General features: G+C 38.3%; 1 protein-coding gene across 1 annotated transcript in view; it reads right to left on the reverse strand.

The window, feature by feature from the left end:
* Positions 1 to 1,850, reverse strand: part of LOC123864250 (FMRFamide receptor-like) — a 91,368-nt gene extending 89,518 nt beyond the window's left edge. Inside the window, exon 1 of the mRNA XM_045904547.1 lies at positions 1,529 to 1,850. The gene's annotated coding sequence lies outside the window, so the exon portion shown is untranslated. The remainder of the gene's footprint in view (positions 1 to 1,528) is intronic.
* Positions 1,851 to 19,933: the final 18,083 nt, after the last annotated feature.

The raw sequence follows: 19,933 nt of genomic DNA on the forward strand, positions 1-19,933 counted from the left end.
ATACGAGTCTGGCGGTAATAAACTGCCGGTATGATAATAATTTTATTGTGAATCAAGTAGAAAATATATCGAACCACCCGAGCCCATAGGTACATGTATTTAGTTAAAGTTACACGAAAACAATTAATTTATAGTAGAACAGTTCCTTTCAAGCTGCAGCCCGGGGTACGGAACCCGAGCAAGTGCGACACCGGGGCGGTCATTAGTTATTTAAAAAATTAAAATCACCTCAAAAATCTGTGTGTTTTATAGGATATATTTCGGAGAGTGTGCACAGGAACTTTTCGATCTTGTCCCCCCTTCACCATTTTACCACCGAACTGCAAGACGTCGGGCGAGTTTCCATCCTTATGTCGTTGACATTCCATCTACACGCACGAAACGTTTTGCGTCTTCATTCCTCATACGCATGGCTAAGGTTTGGAATACTCTTCCGCGATCTGTGTTTCCTACCAATTACAATCCGGGTATCTTTAAAACAAGAGTGAATAGGCACCTTCTAGGTAAACGCGTCCCATCTTAGACCACATCATCACTTTCCATCAGGTGTGATTGTGGTCAAGCGCTTGCCTATGGAGAATAAAAAAAAAACTTAATTTTTTAATCTGCACAAATAAAATCAGCTCAAACATTAATTTCTCTACATTGTTAGGTAAATAAAAACTTGTTTTGTTGATTCATAGTTTATATGCATATACATAGTTTGCTAAAAATACCCGAATAATATTTAAGAATATAATTCATGAATTATGTATCAGAGCGATAAAATAAAACCAGACGAGGGAGCGCACTGTTACATGTCACTTTATGTATATTTGTTGTAAGTTATTGTCTTGCTGATATTTTATCCTATCCCGGGTCTAGATTTTGGAATCGTGTTTATTGCTCTATCGGCTAAAAACTGCTTGATAGCAAAACAATTGAATATCTTGTGAGTTTATGAAACTATACTTCTTCCATACTTATAATTTTATAAATGCAAAAGTGTCGTCTGTTTGTTTTTTGTTCTGTCTGTCTGCAACCCTTTCATATTCTATCCGTTTACCGATTTTGATGCAATCTTGTATAGAGGTAGCTTGCACATAGGAGACGGACAATGGACATGGGTTACTTTTTATCCCGGAAAATTAAAGTTCCCATTTACGATAAAATTTCACATTTCGAAAAATTTTAATCCACGCAGGCAAAGTTGCGGACATCACCTGGCTACCTAAAAAACTAAACCGTTTGTGATAGGATTTTTTTACATAAATTATTATTTTTGATAAGTGACACAAATTTTTATTAAATATGGTACATATCAAATTAATTATTAATTATGCATATAAAAATTAAAGTAATTTTTGACAGTACTAATAAATTAAACAAGTAATTAGTTTTGACATCTGTTTTTTAAAACGGATGGAAGTTTCCAGACACAAAAAATATGTAAAAGGCCAATACATTTGCATTAAAAACATTTCGATTGCTCGATTACGTTCCGACACATTCAAAACAAAACAAACGAACATATTAAACGGGTACTCACGTATCAATAAATCAGAACCACTCAGTGACAATACGTTTCAGTAATTAATTATCAATTCCCACACGTAACTTCTACACATTACTATCATTGCCACTGTCGAAACTGTTCCCAGTACACTCCACTCAATAACACTATCCAATTAATAAATGATTTATTATTATGACAATAATTAATTATTTTATTCGTTAGGAAATTGTGATGGATTTTTTCACTGTGGAAACTGTAACCGCTTAGTACGTGAGGGGAAATGGGGAAAGTTTTCCCGCGTTAGTGCGGCGCTGTCGGTAACGCAGCAACGAGGTAACGGCGTGAGAGCGCGCGTCCGCTCCGCGCGTTACTGCGCGCCGCCACGCCACGCGGCGCCGCAGCGCGCTAGTCGCGCCGCGCGGCGTTGCGCCCTGACCATTTCATTTTTCAGTTCAAATCCCAAACTAGCACACAAACTCAAACTAAGCGAACACCTGCTGAGTTTGTTGTAGTGTTCCCTGACTCGCAGCTCCAGCGTGCGATTCGCCACCTAACACTGGAATTCATAGTCAAGATAGGGGCTTCTTTAGGGGACTATTCAGACGACATTTATGTCATACTCAATCTAAATGCATTGCATAATGATAAAATCCTAAAGAAACTCCTATCTTAACCATGAATTCCAGTATTAGTGCTTAAAACTGAATAATAGACACCGAGCTTTTTTGACATTTATTTTTAACTAGCCGATGCCTGCGACTTCGCCCGCGTGGATTAAGGTTTTTCGAAATCCCGTGGGAACTCTTTTATTTTCCGGGACAAAAAGTAGCCTATGTGCTAATCCAGGATATTATCTATCTCCATTCCAAATTTCAGCCAAATCCGTCCAGTAGTTTTTGCGTGAAGGAGTAACAAACATACACACACACACACACACACACATACAAACTTTCGCCTTTATAATATTAGTGTGATACATTGAAGATACATAGGAATAGTTATTTTAATATCACTCAGTGAAGTAGCAATGTAGAACCAACTTTAAATAAGTTTGATGACTATCATTTGTGTTGATCACTGAGTTAGGTTTTTTTATTCACTATAGGCAAGCGCTTGACCACAATCACACCTGATGGAAAGTGATGATGTGATCTAAGATGGGACGCGTTTACCTAGAAGGTGCCTATTCACTCTTGTTTTAAAGATACCCGGATTGTTATAATAGCCCGGTAGGAAACACAGATCGCGGAAGAGTATTCTAAACCTTAGCCATGCGTATGAGGAATGAAGACGCAAAACGTTTCGTGCGTGTAGATGGAATGTCAACGACATAAGGATGGAAACTCGCCCGACGTCTTGCGGTTCGGTGGTAAAATGGTGAAGGGGGGACAAGATCGAAAAGTTCCTGTGTAAATATATCCTATAAAACACCTTACGGCGGTGATCAAGACTGAAGTTTCGCCAACAAAGGAGAGTCTTCGCCTATAAGTCTCCTAGCTCGACGGTCAACGGCATCCAGAGCCGCTAGTTGGTACTTAGCGGAGCCATCGTAGAGGTGACTGCAGTACTCCATGCACGACCTGACTTGTGCTTGATACAAAGCAATCAGTTGGCGCGGCGTGAAGTACTGCTTGTTAAGAATGCCTAGTTTTTTTTGCGGCGGTCTTGGCTTTGGCTTCGATGGATCTTCCGAAGTTGATGTTAGCCGAGACGTCGAGACCTAGGAGATCTATGTGATCAGTGAAAGGTAAAAGGACTCCGTTTTGCTGTAAGTAGACACGCCTGGGTTTTGGCAGCGTTAAACTCTACCAAACTGGTATCACCCCAATCTGAAACGTATTTCAGGGTAGAGTTTAACCGCAGTACCATTGCCTCCCTGAGTTCATTGATATCACTCTGCTGGGCGTTTTGGGACTCGGGAACTCTGGTTCAGATTAGACATTCATGTTTTTGTCCGATTACGGCAAAGCCAAAAGGAAGGATTATAGTACTTATATATTTATGTTTACAGATTATGTCCCACCGTAGCACCTAAACTATTGAATGATAGATAATCATTTGATACATGATTGAAGATGATTTGTTATTATAGTCCCGGTAACATTATGCTACATTTTATACAAACCAAAACAAAATCAATAATTATGACGGATGTTACATAAAAAGAATAGTAGAGTCTCAATTTTTTTGCTGTCCTATTAAGTTAGATGTCAAATTTAATCAAAGAGGAGAAAATTTTGAATCATAATTATAAAATAGTAGAATATTAAAATATACCAAGCAACAGAACAATTATTTAAATCTATTTCGCCTTTATTAAGAGGAACTGAGTACCAACCTAATTGGGTTTTAGTTGTGGACTTTATTGTTCAGAGAATTTAATTATCATGATTAACTCACAACTATAAAATTTAATATCATCGGCGGAAACTACATCGGTTCTAAAACTAAATATATAACATACACGAATAATATAAAAACGATAGTTAGTAACCGCCGGATCTACAATAATATTTTGTAATATGAAAGGAAGATAGAAAGGAAGAAAAAAGTTTTATTATATAAATTGTGCCAGACAATACAACACGTCATGTTATTCTTTAGAGTTGGTTATCCATATATTTCTCTTTAATATAAAAGCAACTCTACCCGAACAAAGCCGGGGCGGGACACCTAGTTCCTCCTTATAAAAGTATTTTTTTTTTTAAATCTTTAACGGATTTAGAAGGTAAAAAAAAATTGATCAAGTGCGAGACAAACTCGCGAGAAATAATATTTTTTTTTTTAAATTTTCTTAGCGGCCAGTTTGAAAATTTTATTATATGTTATTATAGCGGCAATATAGATAACATTCTGTGAAAATTTGAACTCTCTAGCTATTACGGTTCACGAAATACAGCCCGCTGACGGACAGACGGACGCACGGAGACGGGCGGACAGACAGGCTTAATAACAGGGTCCCGTTGGCCCTCCGGGTACGGAACCCTCGAAATGATGCTGAGTCTTACCACTGCAAATAAAAATGAAAATTGTATAAATATATCATATTACGAGTATATATCCACTGCACAAACATAAAAGTGTACTTTAGAGATCGCAAGTTTATTTTACTTTTAGTTTAATCCTAAAGCCAGGCTTTCAAGGATCGGACTTTCACGTTGGATTTAGTGATATTTGATCATCGATAAAACGTTAGAATTAATCTTTTTTGTCCTAGATGTCTCTTTTATAAGATGGGTAGAGCAAAAGGTTCAGAGAAAATCAGTAAACCCCTCCATGTAAAATTAATAAATTGGGAAACCTATAGAGCCTGAATCTTTCCTGCTCAGTGAAGTATCCTATGTTATTAATATTTTGTTTTGGTAATGAATACTTATACTTTTTGTTTCGTCCGTTAGCTGGAAATCCGGCGCAGTACTAATGTAACTGAAGGCATTCAGTTTGACACTTGTCTGAGTTAGAAACTTGTATTTTTTATGAGCTTTTCAGATAAAATATGTATCCCACTAAAAACATTTCATGTAAAGGTTGCCAAGACTCACAAGTTCATAATGTTAAAAAGTTATGAGATCTCTAGTAGAGCTAAGTCCCAACTGAGCTTAGATTCCCACACGAAGTCCTCCGTATGTAAATATCTGCAGCCAATATATTTGTTTATCCGCCATAAGTACGATCACAGAAGAGGCAAGATTTTAACAATGTTATAGTGTTGCTTGTATTCGACATAAAAAATTATGCGTTATGTTCATAGAAATTTTGTACTATTTCCAAATAGCAGTTTTATTTGCAATAAAAGGTACTTACAAATATTAATTCAGCGTGCGATTTTTGCGAGTCGTTAGCTCTAAATCTTTCATCGCGACATTCGGACAGTCTTGTCTATAAATACAGTGTGATAATTTCGGCTACGACTGAGCGGTGATTCGACGTCCATCACAACGTCGCGTCGTCGGGACGTACATCTTAAATGAGTCCGTGACGCGGGCGCGGCGACTCGACAGAAACTTTCAGCAAAACTTTCAACGGAGTCGCAACCAAAGGATCCAAAGGCTTTTGGGTAACTTTTCAAGTAAACTAATGTGACATGTTCGTTGCCGTAAAGTTATTTAGTATGAACAGATAATCCGGGCATCCAGCCTCCCCATGGATGTAGGAAGTAATAATTCTTAGTTGTACGAAGTACTTAATAATTTCACGAGCCTCCCTCACCAAAGTGACAGCTAGGTACAGCTACAGTATGACGCTCGCATCGCTCTGACTGACCGGCTTCCTGGCGTTGGATAGACGCAGGTGTTACTTTGCGGAATTCCATGATATGAGGAATGCCAAGCTTAATTTGCTATAATCCGCCAAATTAGACAAATCTGCATTGTACAACATGCTGTATGCGATATGCATCACCCGCCTCCCACTAGACGTAAGAAGCAGCAAAAGCAAGCGATACACACCACCGACACACAACACTTCACAAATCTTTTGTAACACTCATCGTGAGTTTCATTTCGACACCGGAGCATGTTCAGAAGATGTAGAATCAACAACGCACAGTTGAAAGTCACTTTGTATTGCTTTCTTTTCTTGATTCTTTAGTAGTGGCAGGGCGAGCGGCGGATATCGCATTCTGCACGTTGTACTGTAGAGATTTGTCTGTTTTTACGGATTATAGCAAATTAAACTAGAGTTCCGTGATCAACCTGCACTATTGAAAATGCGTTGCAGCAAGAATACCATAAATTCCGCCAATCATAATGTAGACTCTAGCGATGTGGTACTAACCCCGCTGGTGCCACATTTAGCCATGGTACTAACCCCGCTGGTGCCACATTTAGCCATGGTACTAACCTCGCTGGTGCCACATTTAGTCATGGTACTAACCCCGCTGGTGCCACATTTAGCCATGGTACTAAGTACTAACCCCCGCTGGTGCCACATTTAGCCATGGTACTAACCCCGCTGGTGCCACATTTAGCCATGGTACTAACCTCGCTGGTGCCACATTTAGCCATGGTACTAACCCCGCTGGTGCCACATTTAGCCATGGTACTAACCCCGCTGGTGCCACATTTAGCCATGGTACTAACCTCGCTGGTGCCACATTTAGCCATGAAAGTTACATTAGGGCTTCAGATTATCTCTCAACTCTCGAGAGACCAAGCTATAATTAAGTAGAGTAAATAAATTTCATTAAAACCCACAAATTTTGTTCGCTCCCCAACAAAAACCCTGTTTAACGCGAACACCAATAAGTCAAGCTTCACTTCAGGCCAGTTCACAGTTGATTAACTTCTGCGACAAATAATAAATTGCTCAAGTTAATTACTTAGTCCGAGAGCCCGTGAAAGAAAAGGCTAACATTTTTCCCCGCAAGTACTGTGCAGGCGGTAAGAATATTTGGCTGTCATGAACCCTGAGTTGTGAAGGCTTTGACATATGAAAAGGCTTTTCATATTGAATTTTCCCATGGCGCCTGGGATGTGGTTCATCTCTAGTAAAAGCAGGATTTTACCGCTTCTGATCTTAAAAACGTGAGATTTTGCACATATGATGTTCTCGCTGGAAACTGACTGACTGACGTGTCAACATGCAGCTCAAACTACTCGGTTCGTAAACTTGTGCAAATAGATTTTCTCTATAATGTAGACTACTACGAAATGACTGAAAGTTTTCAGCTGGATTTTGACAAAGCTAAATCCACGCAGGCGTAGTCGTGGGAATGAGCTAGTCTATTCAAATAATTATTCATTTAAAAAGTCTACCTACATCGATGTCGAGTCTTCAATCAAAATAAACATGTTTTTGTTCGTTTTCCTGTTGGAAACTACATTTAGTTGAACATATTAATATGTTGGTGTAAAATGGCAAGTCATGTGATTGCATCGATCTAACGCGTAGGTTTATTTGATAAAGTTTCTTATAAGAAGTGAATATTTATATTACTATAGTGATATTACACTAACCCAAAGTTTTTATTTTAAAATTTCGTGGTACCTGCCTACTCGCACACGCGATCCTTACGAGTTATAAAATAATTACTTTTGGAATTGCCATCATTATTTATGTAGTTATACAGGTATTTGGATAAACATAATATATAATTAGATATATTTCGGTTAAAACTTTGCTGTGAATATACTGTGACTTAGCATCTCTTAGTTTAGTTTAGGCACTTAAATAAATTGATAAACTTTATTGAAAGTTACAATGACTTTAATTCAGTAAGTATATACTTATTACTAGTATATATTTATACTGTAAATTGAGAGTTATAAAAAGTATGACAATGATATGAGCTCGAGTCTATCATATTAATTATCAACTGGGTGTATCGCTTGATATTTCTAAAACAGTATTTGCATATCCACGTATTGTTTTTGTAGACCAAAGAGTTTGTAAAGCCTACGTGTTACTGTGTGAGCATTTTCATCTCAGCTTTTAATAAAAGACAGCTTATACAAAGGATATTGTATAAAAGAGTTGAATTTGTCCGTCGCGTCGCGCCCACCGCGTAGGAATAACAACAAAACACTTCTATATTGCGCCGATCAAAATGAAAATTAATGGTTTTCCTTCACCACAGAAATTAGCTTTTCATTGAGCGTAATAATTGGGTACAGACTGCCCACGCATTTGTTTTGTTATGTTTACAACAGAATTACACGCCGAAGCTGGGTTTGTTCAGTCAAGATGGAATCTTTGTCTTAGTATCTACGAGTGGGTATCTAGGTTTAGATGTTCTCGGTATTTGCCCGCGATCTACGCCGTGTCTACAATCGGATCAATTCTTACGAAAATAAGAAGGCCGGGGAAGATGTTAAAGTTCGATACGGGAGCTTGGAAACTCAATTCACGTTGAATAAGAATCATAGATATTTATGTTATTTGGTTTTAAAATATAAAATGTAGCCTATGCCACCCGGGCCTAATAACGAATCGATTGACACCTCATTCATCAAAATCGGCTCAGTAGTTTAAGCGCTACGGTGTAACACACATAAATTCAAACCTACATACACACATAATATTATATACAAATGCTATAAAATCATAACCCTTCCTCGGGTAAAAAATCGTGCGGGTTATCTGAATAGGGATGTTGCCAATTAATCAAATGAACTCTTTATCAATTTCGGTCATAATATTATTACGTACGATTCTAAAGCACTTGCAAAGTTTTTCAAAATCGAATGAAAGAATTTTAAACGTCAAAACGCTCGCTTAGGTATATGGGAGCTTGTATGACATAGTGAAATGTAACGTCATAAATGTTTAAACGTACTTCCTGTTTTTTTGCTAGATTATTTAAAAATGGTTATTTTTAAAACTAACAAAGTGGATTTTGCGTATTTTGGAAGACTTTCTATTTTAATAACATGATTATTGCACAAATATACAATAAAATACACAAGGAGTAACACTTCAGCCATATTCAAAAATATATTTTATTTTTCTTATCAGGAATCTTATTTGAGAGGAGCTTTACTTTTCTTTATACAAAACAAAACTCTTCTTCAAACCTGAGTTTTATAAATATTGTTGTTATTGTCTAAATAATTCTACTCGCACGCAAAACAAATTTCTTCAAATGTACAGAACTCTTAAATTTATTATGACGTCTCTACAATTTAGCACTCTGACCTTAAATTGGTGTTTTCTACTCTCTTGTAACTACCCACTAAGTTGACGCACTGCGAAAAGTTCATTTCTTTTTACTATTTCGAGAAAAATACCTGTCTGTCAAGCCGAAAGTGTAAACAACTGAACATTGAGGTGGTTCCAAAAATATTCCTTTACCGAAGAACTCAAAGTAATTCTGACCAACAGACTGTCTGTTTGTGCGGAACTGATTGGCACGTAATATATTATTACGTAATACAGAACTGTGCGGCGACCTCCCACGCACTTCCGTCCGAGACTCAACTCGAGATTAAGAAAATCACCAAGAAAATACTTGACGCCATTTTTGCTAAGATTGAAAGTAGTTGGATTTGTAACGCGTCCGCCACAGGAAATACCCGTCCAGGTAATAAAGTGGGACGTTAAGGAAAAAGTTTATTTTAATGGAAAGCTACGATGTGGCTACGGCTTTATGCACGGGTAGCGTCCCGGCGGCGCTACCCGTGCATAAAGCCTATGTACTGGCTACTGGCTACTGGCTACTGGCTACTGGCTAGTGGCTACTGGCTACTGGCTACTGGCTAGTGGCTACTGGCTACTGGCTAGTGCCACAGCCTGCAGCGAGGGCCACCAAATCCAAACGTAACGCGTGAAAACTAAGAAACGGAAAATCGTGTGCGCATTATTGTGACCTCGTAGCTAGAAATGTTTTGCTTCAATAGTTTAGCCGATATATCGCTACTACTACTTTTACTATAGTAAAAAAAATACCCATCTGAGTTTGTTGTGGGCTCTTCTCAGACCGGGACGCATTTGGAACCCTGGTAGTTTTAGTTTTAAGTTTACGTAATCAATTAAGGTGCAGCGGGGCAATCTCGACTGGTAAAACCTAAACCACAACTTTGAAGGTATAAAAATATTAGATGATATAGTTTTATTAAAAATGTAATGTATTGAGGCTCCAGAGTCATTATCTGTGTATTATTTTTACAAACTCATTTTGAAAAATATTCAATAGATAGGCTTAAAAATGTGTTTTTGTCAAAATAGGCAAAAATAGTTGTAATTCCCCCTCCGTGGGGCAATTTCAACTATTAATTATAATTTCAGTTGCAGAGTTCTTTATAGGGATGGTAATCTAAATTGAATCTTGTCATTTATGCAGCTAGACTCATTTCTGAATAAAAACACGTTAAAGGTTTAGGCGGGGTAATTTCGACTGCTCGCCATAGTTAATAGTGATGGGAACGTAATAAAAAATAAGTCGATAGATACACCAATAAATAATTTTGGTCTGCTATCTACTAAAGGTACTATATCTACTCACTAATCATAAATCAAAACTTAATTTTAAGAAAGGAATATGTATTTAAAATAGAACCAGAGCACCCCTCGTCCTAAATCTACAATCGATCATATAAACGTTACGCAATGGTTGATCTAGGAATGCCATATATTTCTTCAGCTTGGTAACTCATCATTACTTTATTTTTGACATCTTGCACTGCGTGCTGCAAATCTGCCATTGTGTATGACTTGTCCGTTTTTTTTTCTATAGTGGCGAACCATCTGCAATAAATTAATAAAGTAGTAAGAAATTGAAAAATCTCTCGAAATTCATCGATTTGAATCGTGTTGCGATCATGCGAATAGAAAGATTACAATAATATAGCTACAAGTTAAATATTTGTAACGTATTTACATCGACAAAACATATCGAAGCATGCACATCACTAGTGTTTGTTCATTTCCATATAAAATCTGGTGGGGCAATTTCAACTGCAAAATAGTTGACATTAGCCGCCATTACAATCCAGGTGGGGTTATTCAAACTCACACCAAAATGCTGTTAAAACGCAAGTTACAACAGAAAAAAATAGCTAAAAACATGAAATAGGCTTTAATTAAATGTCTTACCTTTGAAAATCTTCGAAAAACAAATTAATTACCACTTTTTTTCGCAAAAATATGAGACACCAATTGGGACGTGCAAACAAGAAAAAGAGAAGAAAACAAAATGGCCGTGTCGATCAAACAGTATTGGGTCTAGCAGTGTCATCTATGTAGAAATTATTAAATTGCTTTTGAACTATCCGGTCATAGATGGCACTTATTCAAATAAAGTAAAATGTAGAAGTTATTAAGATTAGTTGAAATTTCCCGCTGTCGAGATTGCCCCGCTGCACCTTACATCATTACATCATTATCCATCATCTACTTAGTAAATGGTGAAAAGAAGATTGTTTATCTGCTATCCCTAAGAAGTTACAGTATAATGTGGATGCAATGTGGAAGCCCGCCGCGCGCCGCGCGCCGCCGGGTCGCGAGGCGCATCCGACACGATAAAAGTTAGCGAATTTATTGCACGAACCTATAATATATAACTGCTCGCTTCTGCCAACAAATTACTGAGATTTTTCCGTTGTACGAACACATTTAATGCTTCATAAATTATTGTGAAATTAATAAAGTTTTCGCTGTTATTTTATTTTTGTGTGAGCAATTCGAAGTTTCAGAGTTTCATAACATTTTACAGGGTTCACGGCATTGTTGGCGACGTATACTGTGCCAGAGCGACAAAGCAGACAGCCAAAGCAATTGTAGTTTATTTTATCTTTGCGGCATGTACCTAGGTACTATGTATTGTGTCATTTTACTACTACCTAGGCTATGTATTATATTATGCGCAGGGAAATACAAACGTAGGTATATAATATTTTTTTTAAAGAATATTAGCCATGCTAATCATGACTAATACTCCCCTTTCCCCTCCAATCAAGCGTAAAGCTTGTGCTAGCAGTGGGTACGACAATAGTGCAACGGATGGGGGTTGAACCGCCGACCTTTCGGAATTTAGTCCGCTCCTCAACCGTTGATCTATCGAGGCTCTATTTCATGTGTATATAAAATCTAGTGGGAGCTCTGTAATTTTCTGGGACAAACATTAATTTATATCCATCACCGGGATGCAATACTATCTTTATACCAATTTCGTCAAAATCGGTTAAACGGATGGGTCGGGAATAGCTAGCAGGCAGACAGACAGACTCACCTACGTACACATTGTATATATCTATTGTGCTTAACAGAAAGTAGAGATGAAGACAAAAATCGGAGTTGTAGGAACTGGAGACAGTTCGTTTGTGATAGCATAACTTATTATTCAGCATCAGATAGTAATAATATTTGATCCAAAAACATACGTTGGCATTAGATTTTGGCAACGTTACTTCATAATATCTGCTCAAGTAAGCGGGAAACGAGGACGCACATTTACTAAGCGAGCGATGGCTTTACAATAGCTAGGGCGAGGGCGGTCGAGGGCGGGCGGGCGGTGTGCGAACCCCGCGATTTCCATAACTGTAACGATTACGTTTACGGTTCGAGTAGCTTGCAGTAAAACTTTACGAGTATTTGCATTGCTTCTGTCTCGTGCTCCGCGTATTAAGCTCATCGCACATCGGCTCGTCGCAACAAGTGCGCGCCGCATATTTTAAATGTACGATGTATTTGGCGGTATAAATGGTCAAGACATTCGCATTCCGAGAACAAAATTTATAGTGCACAGCTAATCATGCCCAAAGTTTGATTATTTATTTTCGCGAATTTCGATTAGTAGTAATCGGATTATTGAATTCGGAGGTACTACCTCCGAATTTTCTTTCACAAAGTCTTCAGTAAGGTCACTGAACCGGACTTGAAAATCAACTGAAAATGTGTTGCATTCGACGTGTGCGGCGCATTTGCCGAGCTTTGTCGATGTGCGATCAGAGATACCGTAACGCTTCGAAGCACATCCGGTAGGTATTAGTACCTACCGTACTACTACTACTACTACGAATTTATACTTGGGATAGAAATAACTATTTCATTCTCATGAAGCGGGAATTCATTATTTTACAAAAGGTTTCAGTGTCGTTGAATGTTTTCTTTGAAATAGTTATCTTCAGAGCAGGTTCACAATATTTTATAGTTATTTGTCCTTGTTTGGAGCTAAATATTTAAGAACATTGTGATCTTAGTATTTCTTCGCGAATTCATTGAAAAAGGCTTGTTCAAAAAATATTTTCAAACCTATTTAAATTTTTACCACGGACAGGCCAACAATATTCATACAGAATTCGCAATACTGAACTAATCAATGGCAACGTAAAAAGTCCAAACTCTAATAATAATTGTAATCTAGTATAATCACTACGTGTGTACCTACACAATATAAATCAGTGTCGATAGTTACTTGGAATTACAAGCTTTTTCAGCCATCAAATTCTGATTGTTTGGATAAATCTCACATTAAAAAGCACTTTGTGAGAGCAGTCTCTAATTGTGAGTGGCGGATCCCTGCTTCGGGATTTATTGTTATTACTTATTACCATCTGTAGTACCCGGGGCTCGTACAGTCGGGGCGCATCACACTGCGCGGCGCCGCGTACTTCGTCGGTTGTCTTATCTCCTATAAGACGAGAAGAAAAATATCACGAGGGAAGCTGCATGGGTGAAGGTTCTCCATAAAGTTCTCGGCAGTGTGTGAAGTCCGCCGAAGCGCACTCGGCCAGCGTGGTGGACTAGTCTTCCTATTCTGAAAAAAGATCTGTGCTCAGTAGTGTGTCGGCGACGAGTTGATGTAGATGGTGACACTGTACAGCATCATGTATCATTCGCCATACACTAAACCACACCGCCACCACCACAATTTATTATGTTTCTATTGCGTCGCACAATGTTCGATAGCTCTAATGAGTGATTTTGTAAAGTGGTGAAAATAAAAAAAAGAACACTCGGCTGAGTTTGTTGTGGGTTCTTCTCAGACTTGGGCACGTTTGGAACCCTCGTAGCTTAAGTTTTAATTTTACGTAATTAATTACCACCACTAGTATATCATCTTACAAATCTAACAATTCTGACTATCAAAAGGTGTACCTACAATTATAGAACCTATTTTGAATAAATGATTTTGGGTTTGAGTTCGACGCGTCCGCACTTCGTCGCGGCGACACGACATCTCAGTCCGTGACGTGAACCGAAAGTGGAAGTTTCGCTCATCGAGACGGTACAGAGGAGTCGACATTTCATTTTGAGTGCGATGCCGACGCGACGACGGGGGAACTTCGGTAATGATAGGGCTTAAGCGACTAAGTTAAACTTTAATCTCGGCTTCAGTTGAATCCTAAATGCAACTGAATTTCTTATAAAACTGGCGGATATATTATGATTATCGTTAGTTTAAGCTTTTCACGGACAGGAAGTAGGTATAGTAAATAAGCTAAGCTGATCGCTTATTCCATGAAGCTTTTTAGCTTTTTGAAAATATGTACTGATTAAAGTTATATGTACAAAAAGAGAAACGCGTCAACGCTCGATCCTTGGACCGCATCATCATCATCAGCCCACTGCCGGCGCGCTACTGAGCACGCTACTCCTCTCAGATTGACAAAAATTGTGGCTCACAAAGCTGACTAACGTTGGATTGACAGACTTCACACACCGCCGAGAATAATTATTATGTAGCGCGACTAAATAATATAAATGTGATATATATTATTGTAGCTAATAAATTTTATAAACGTGCGTAGAAATTCGCCGAGTGAAATATTTTTGTGTCGCGACCGACGCGTCTCACACGTGATTAGCGTCCGATAGACTGTAGCATAAAATTATTGCATCGTAAAATATATTATACGTAATGTATATTTTGAGAAAAATAAGCGAATTGAATTTTTTTCATAATTATTTACAAATCTATGAATATGTTCGCGCCTTCTGTAGGTTATGCTTCATAATATTACTTACTATGTACAACTCCCATAACACAGTCTATACTTTTTTGGGAGTTAGGGGTCCATGCATAACTTGTAAATCTTTTTTGCAAATAAACGTTTTTATTATTTATTATTATTTATTTATTTATTTGTTTTATTATTATTATTATTATGTATGTAAGACATGAGCCGTGATAGCCCAGCGGTTAAGACGACAGCCTTCCAGGCATTCCGGAGATCAGGGGTTCGATCCCGAGCACACACCTCGAACTTGCGTCGGTGCATATCAGTTATCTATTCAGTGATATTAGTCGATTACGCTGGTTAAACAACATTGACACAAGTCGGTAATTGGATGGGTGGCCGAATTTTAGAATTAGAATTTGCCGTGCGTGTCTCGCAGAGCAAGCTATGCCATAGGCCTCTATGGTTCCGGTGATCATGACTAACATCTGATAACAACCGTAAAACCCGAATGGAAATCTCGTTCGTCTCGAAGAAAACTCCTACCATTGTGAATTAATCACAAAACGGGAAGGAGTCACGACCCTCAGCGAGAGGAATACGCCGCAGTGAGATGCTACACTGCTAATACATTCATAGAACGCAGTCGGGTGGTGATATTAAACTTCAACGTAATCAGGCAAATAACAAAAAACGTCGCATTTTGTCAAATCTGTTTTATTACGTAGGTACATATTAACACAACGGGATAGAGCGGACGGGCGAGGGGCGGATACCGCTTCGTATCTAATTGTACCCCGCAGCTGATCGCTCTGTTTGCAGCCGCGAGTACAACCTTCAGTAAATGAGATCGCGCCGCTGCTCTGTATTCCGGGCCCGCTTCCGCCTCCACGTAAAAACCTTAATTAACTACCTATTTATTTAGCGCACGTGTTACTTATTATGCTGAATTAAAAATGTGGAGCCAATTACCTCGGCGCTACACCAACTCTCTTCCTGAAAAAAAAAAAACATTATATCGTTGTTATTTGTATCACTCGTAAATCGTAAAAGAGAAACTTTTTCATGCAGATAAACGGCGCCATGTCAACGCTTTGCCAAAACGCAGTCGCTCGTGAACTGATACAAGAGCTGCGTGTGTCGCGCCAAACTCGCCAACTCTCGTTTTACAAAGTTGTTGTTAAATGCCTACATCATGTATATCCTATTTGCTGACGTCACGTGATAGCGGCAACATCTCTCCGACTTAGCTGTCAACTAGAGGTTCATTTGCAAGGAGACCATTATCTTTATGCTACTAGCTGATGCTGCGACTTCGTTCGCGTGGATTAGATTTTTTTTTTTTAGAATGGCCATTCTTTATTTTAGCCAAATCTGTAGTGTACTTAGTTTTTGCGTGAAAGAGTAACGAACATAGGCAAACATCGCCTTTATAATATTAGTGTGATGATGCCCGCAACTTTGTTCTTGTATGATAGAAATCCCGTAGATGTTCCGAGATAAAATTAGCCCGTGTCTGTCTGCAAGATGCAAGCTATTTCTGTATCAGATGTCCAAATCGGTTATACTTCTCATGCAATTTCGAACGAAAGACTACTTAATTAAATTATTACTTGATGGTGGGGGTCACATAATACAATTATGTAGTAGGTGCGTGAGTGTCAAGGTTTCAACAAGTGCTGCACCAGAACTCGCTTTGACGCTGGAGGAGCGATGAGCTAACTCAGTAGTCAACGCTAAGTAGCCACCGAGCTCACTTCAAATTTATTTTTAATCCATTGAATGTTTTCCACGAAAAATTGTTTTAGTATCATTCAGTGCAGCAGCAATGTAGAACCAACAATAATGTCAAATGAACTCGGTGGTTATCATTCAGTTTTAGACACTGGGTTAGCAAATCACCCCGCGGGTCAGCTTCACAGTATTTCAGCTTAAAATGATCTATGCATGAAGCGTAAAAGTTTCCTATATTGCTGCACAAATGAAGTAATAGTGTCAATGGACATTTTAAAATCACAGAATCTGAATCAGAATGGACCTCTTGTAATCTGAACTGATGCCAACAATGGAGGTTTAGCTTCTGTTGGAGCTGCAGCGCTCATAAGCACACAAGTCACGCAACTTCAATCGTCAACTTGTATGGCGCCATTACACTACACACTGAGAGGAAAATCTCTCACTGTACTATTTTATATTAGCTACGTGCTCTGTGTGGAGTACTGAGTACCTACCTAGCTTGACGCGAGAGTTTAACTACTAACCACCCCTACCCTTATTTCTTTTCCTCGTTTAGAATCAGTCGTTTTACAATCTATATACATATAATAAAATTGTAGAAAAGTGGTGTCTGTACAATGGAAATATATAAAAAAAAAGTAGCAGGGGTTGTTATTATATCGATGCCGAACCCGAAATTGTAATTAATATTTTTTTTGTCTGTTTGTCTGTTTGTCTGTTTGTCTGTGTGTTTGTGCACGCTAATCTCAGAAACGGCTTATTCGATTTAGATACGGTTTTCACTAATATATTGTAGTAAGCTTCACTTAGCATTTAGTGTTTATTTCATGTCAATCGGTTCATAAATAAAAAAGTTATGTCAATTTAAAGAATCACGGCGCCTCGCGCCTGAGCGTGCGTGGCTATATAAAGCGCGAAAAGTCACTATTCCACGCGAACGAAGTCGCGGGCACAGCTAGTAGGTAATAATTCTGGGAAACCATACAAAATCTTAAGTTTCTAGACCCAGCGGTTTGAGCTGCTCAATAAATATTAATGTATGTAAATCAGTCAGTTTCTCTTTTTATAGTAATTATTAGTACGTATATAATAGAATGGAATGCAAGAGAATGGAGTAGAATAGACTGGAATAGTACAATTTCTATTTATATAAACTTTTACAAGTACTTTTGAATCGTCGAACGGTTTTTTTTTTAATTGGATAGTAACATATTAGTTTAAATATATAGACGTGCAAACTGTGGACTCAACTCCCTTCTGCGGTATTCCCATTGATAGATTACAACATGAGGTTATTCAAGAGCCGGACCAGCAAATTCCTGAAAGGCCGGCAACGCAATAGCGGTTCCTCTGGTGCTACAAATGTTCATGAGAGGCGGTAATCACATCAGGGTGACCCGCCTGCTCGTTTACTCGCTATTTGTATAAAAAAGAGCTCACCACCTAGATGTTGTATTTCTATTTAAAAAGTCCTTAAATTGGCTCATTAAATACCTCTTTTAAAGTACATGCTATAAATTTGGTTTGTTTGAACTAAACAACAACAATATATTATGTAGTTAATCATCCACATTAGCAGTGACAGGGCGCGGGCTCACGAGTCGCTGTGCACTCTCACAGGTCAGTGGTCATTGGTTGACAAATAGCGAGCTAGAATGGAATAGGGACATATTATTGCAGGTGCGATACTTTGACTATTAGCTGAAACTAACCGTGATGCCACGTTAGGTGTGTTTCGACGAGTATAATATTACACAAGGTGTAATCAGAACACGAGGAAAATCTTAGGGTTACACTCATTTATTTATTTTTCACATTTTATCCTATTTTTAAACAATAAAATAACAAAATAACAAAAGTTATTATTATACTACTCAAACACAATACAATGCCAATAACCATTTGCCTTGTCTTGTAGAAAACTACAAGACAAGGCAAAGGGTTTGAAAAATACTAAATCACTAAAAAGTGATTTAGTATTTTTCAAACCCGCAATGCATACAGTGCAAAACTCGAGTCAATGCCTACTACAACGCGGTGACTCCGACTGCCTTATTAACGTAACGTTCGTTGACCTCTAGCGTCAGTCGGATGTTTTATTTGCAATACATTGTGAATTTTAAAAAATACACTTTTTTTTTAATTTTTATTTCGCTTTCGAAATTTTTTGTTTGTTTCACCCGTCTTTGATTTTGCTAGCGTTCTGGTTGCGCCTTGTATGTAAGGTCAGACGGTCAAGTTAAGCTTTTTACCCCGTCATTCAGTAAAATTGTAATCCACAGTTACAAGTTTCTGCCGAGTTCGCTCACAAGTTTTTTGAGATCTCACTTTCCTTTTTTGTGAATAAAAAGTAGAATTACAAACGGGATTTTAACTATAAATCCATCCAAAAGTTATCTATCCGGTCTAGTCTAGAATTGAAAGGTTGGCAAATAGCATCCTACTTAAGTACAGTTCTACGTCATAACTACAGTTGTATCAAGGTTGCCTCGGTTTAGTTATACTCATTTAAAAGTACAGTTGTAAAGTAAGTTACAGTTGTAAGTTAAGTAAAGTTGATGGTATTACCCTGTGCCTGCGCCTGATTTCTCTCCGGTCGTGTCTGATTGCCGTATATCACAACGACAGTGAGATAATAGATATAATGCATCTGTTTACACTTATACACACGTCTTGGACATTGAAATATCTTCTGCGTAACTTTGGCTGATTTCCGTCGATGTGTTGTGCCGTTACGATCTGTAAAAGTTCGGTCAGAAAAAGTTAATGCCGATGATATTATGATGACGATGTAAGCATTTTATTTGTGTGTTTGGGCGATACACGCTCTGCGGGTTGTCGCGGCTCGTTAAATTAATGTCGCCATAACCGAGACAGTCACATTAAATATGTCGCTAAATATTACGAGGCTCGTAAACGCGCCCCGGCGATAATATAATTGCAGATGCTTCCGAACTAAACTACAAACATTACGGAATCAAAGCCGCCGCGCCTCAGCTGCTTGACACGGATAACAAAAGTGCCCCCTTAGCGACTGACATAAAGCGGAATTTACTCTACAAGTTGCGGAAATTACTTCCCAATGCAGAATTGAACTTGCAGGCATCATACTAATATAAATGCGAAAGTGTGTCTGTCTGTTTGCTAACTTTTCTCGGCCCATCCGTTTAACCGATTTTAATGAAACTTATGTACTTAGTAACTACCAAATTTCTCTCGATAGCTATTATTGGATAGTCCCCGGGGTGTAAGGCGGCTTGCATAGGTTTCCTTTTATCCCAGAAATTCAAAGAACTTCCACGGGATTTTTAAAACCTAAATTCGACGAAGTCGCGGGCATCATCTAGTCAATAATAAGCTTTGT

This window comes from Maniola jurtina, chromosome 4 (assembly GCF_905333055.1).
Source record: "Maniola jurtina chromosome 4, ilManJurt1.1, whole genome shotgun sequence".
NCBI classification, from domain to species: Eukaryota; Metazoa; Arthropoda; class Insecta; order Lepidoptera; family Nymphalidae; genus Maniola; species Maniola jurtina.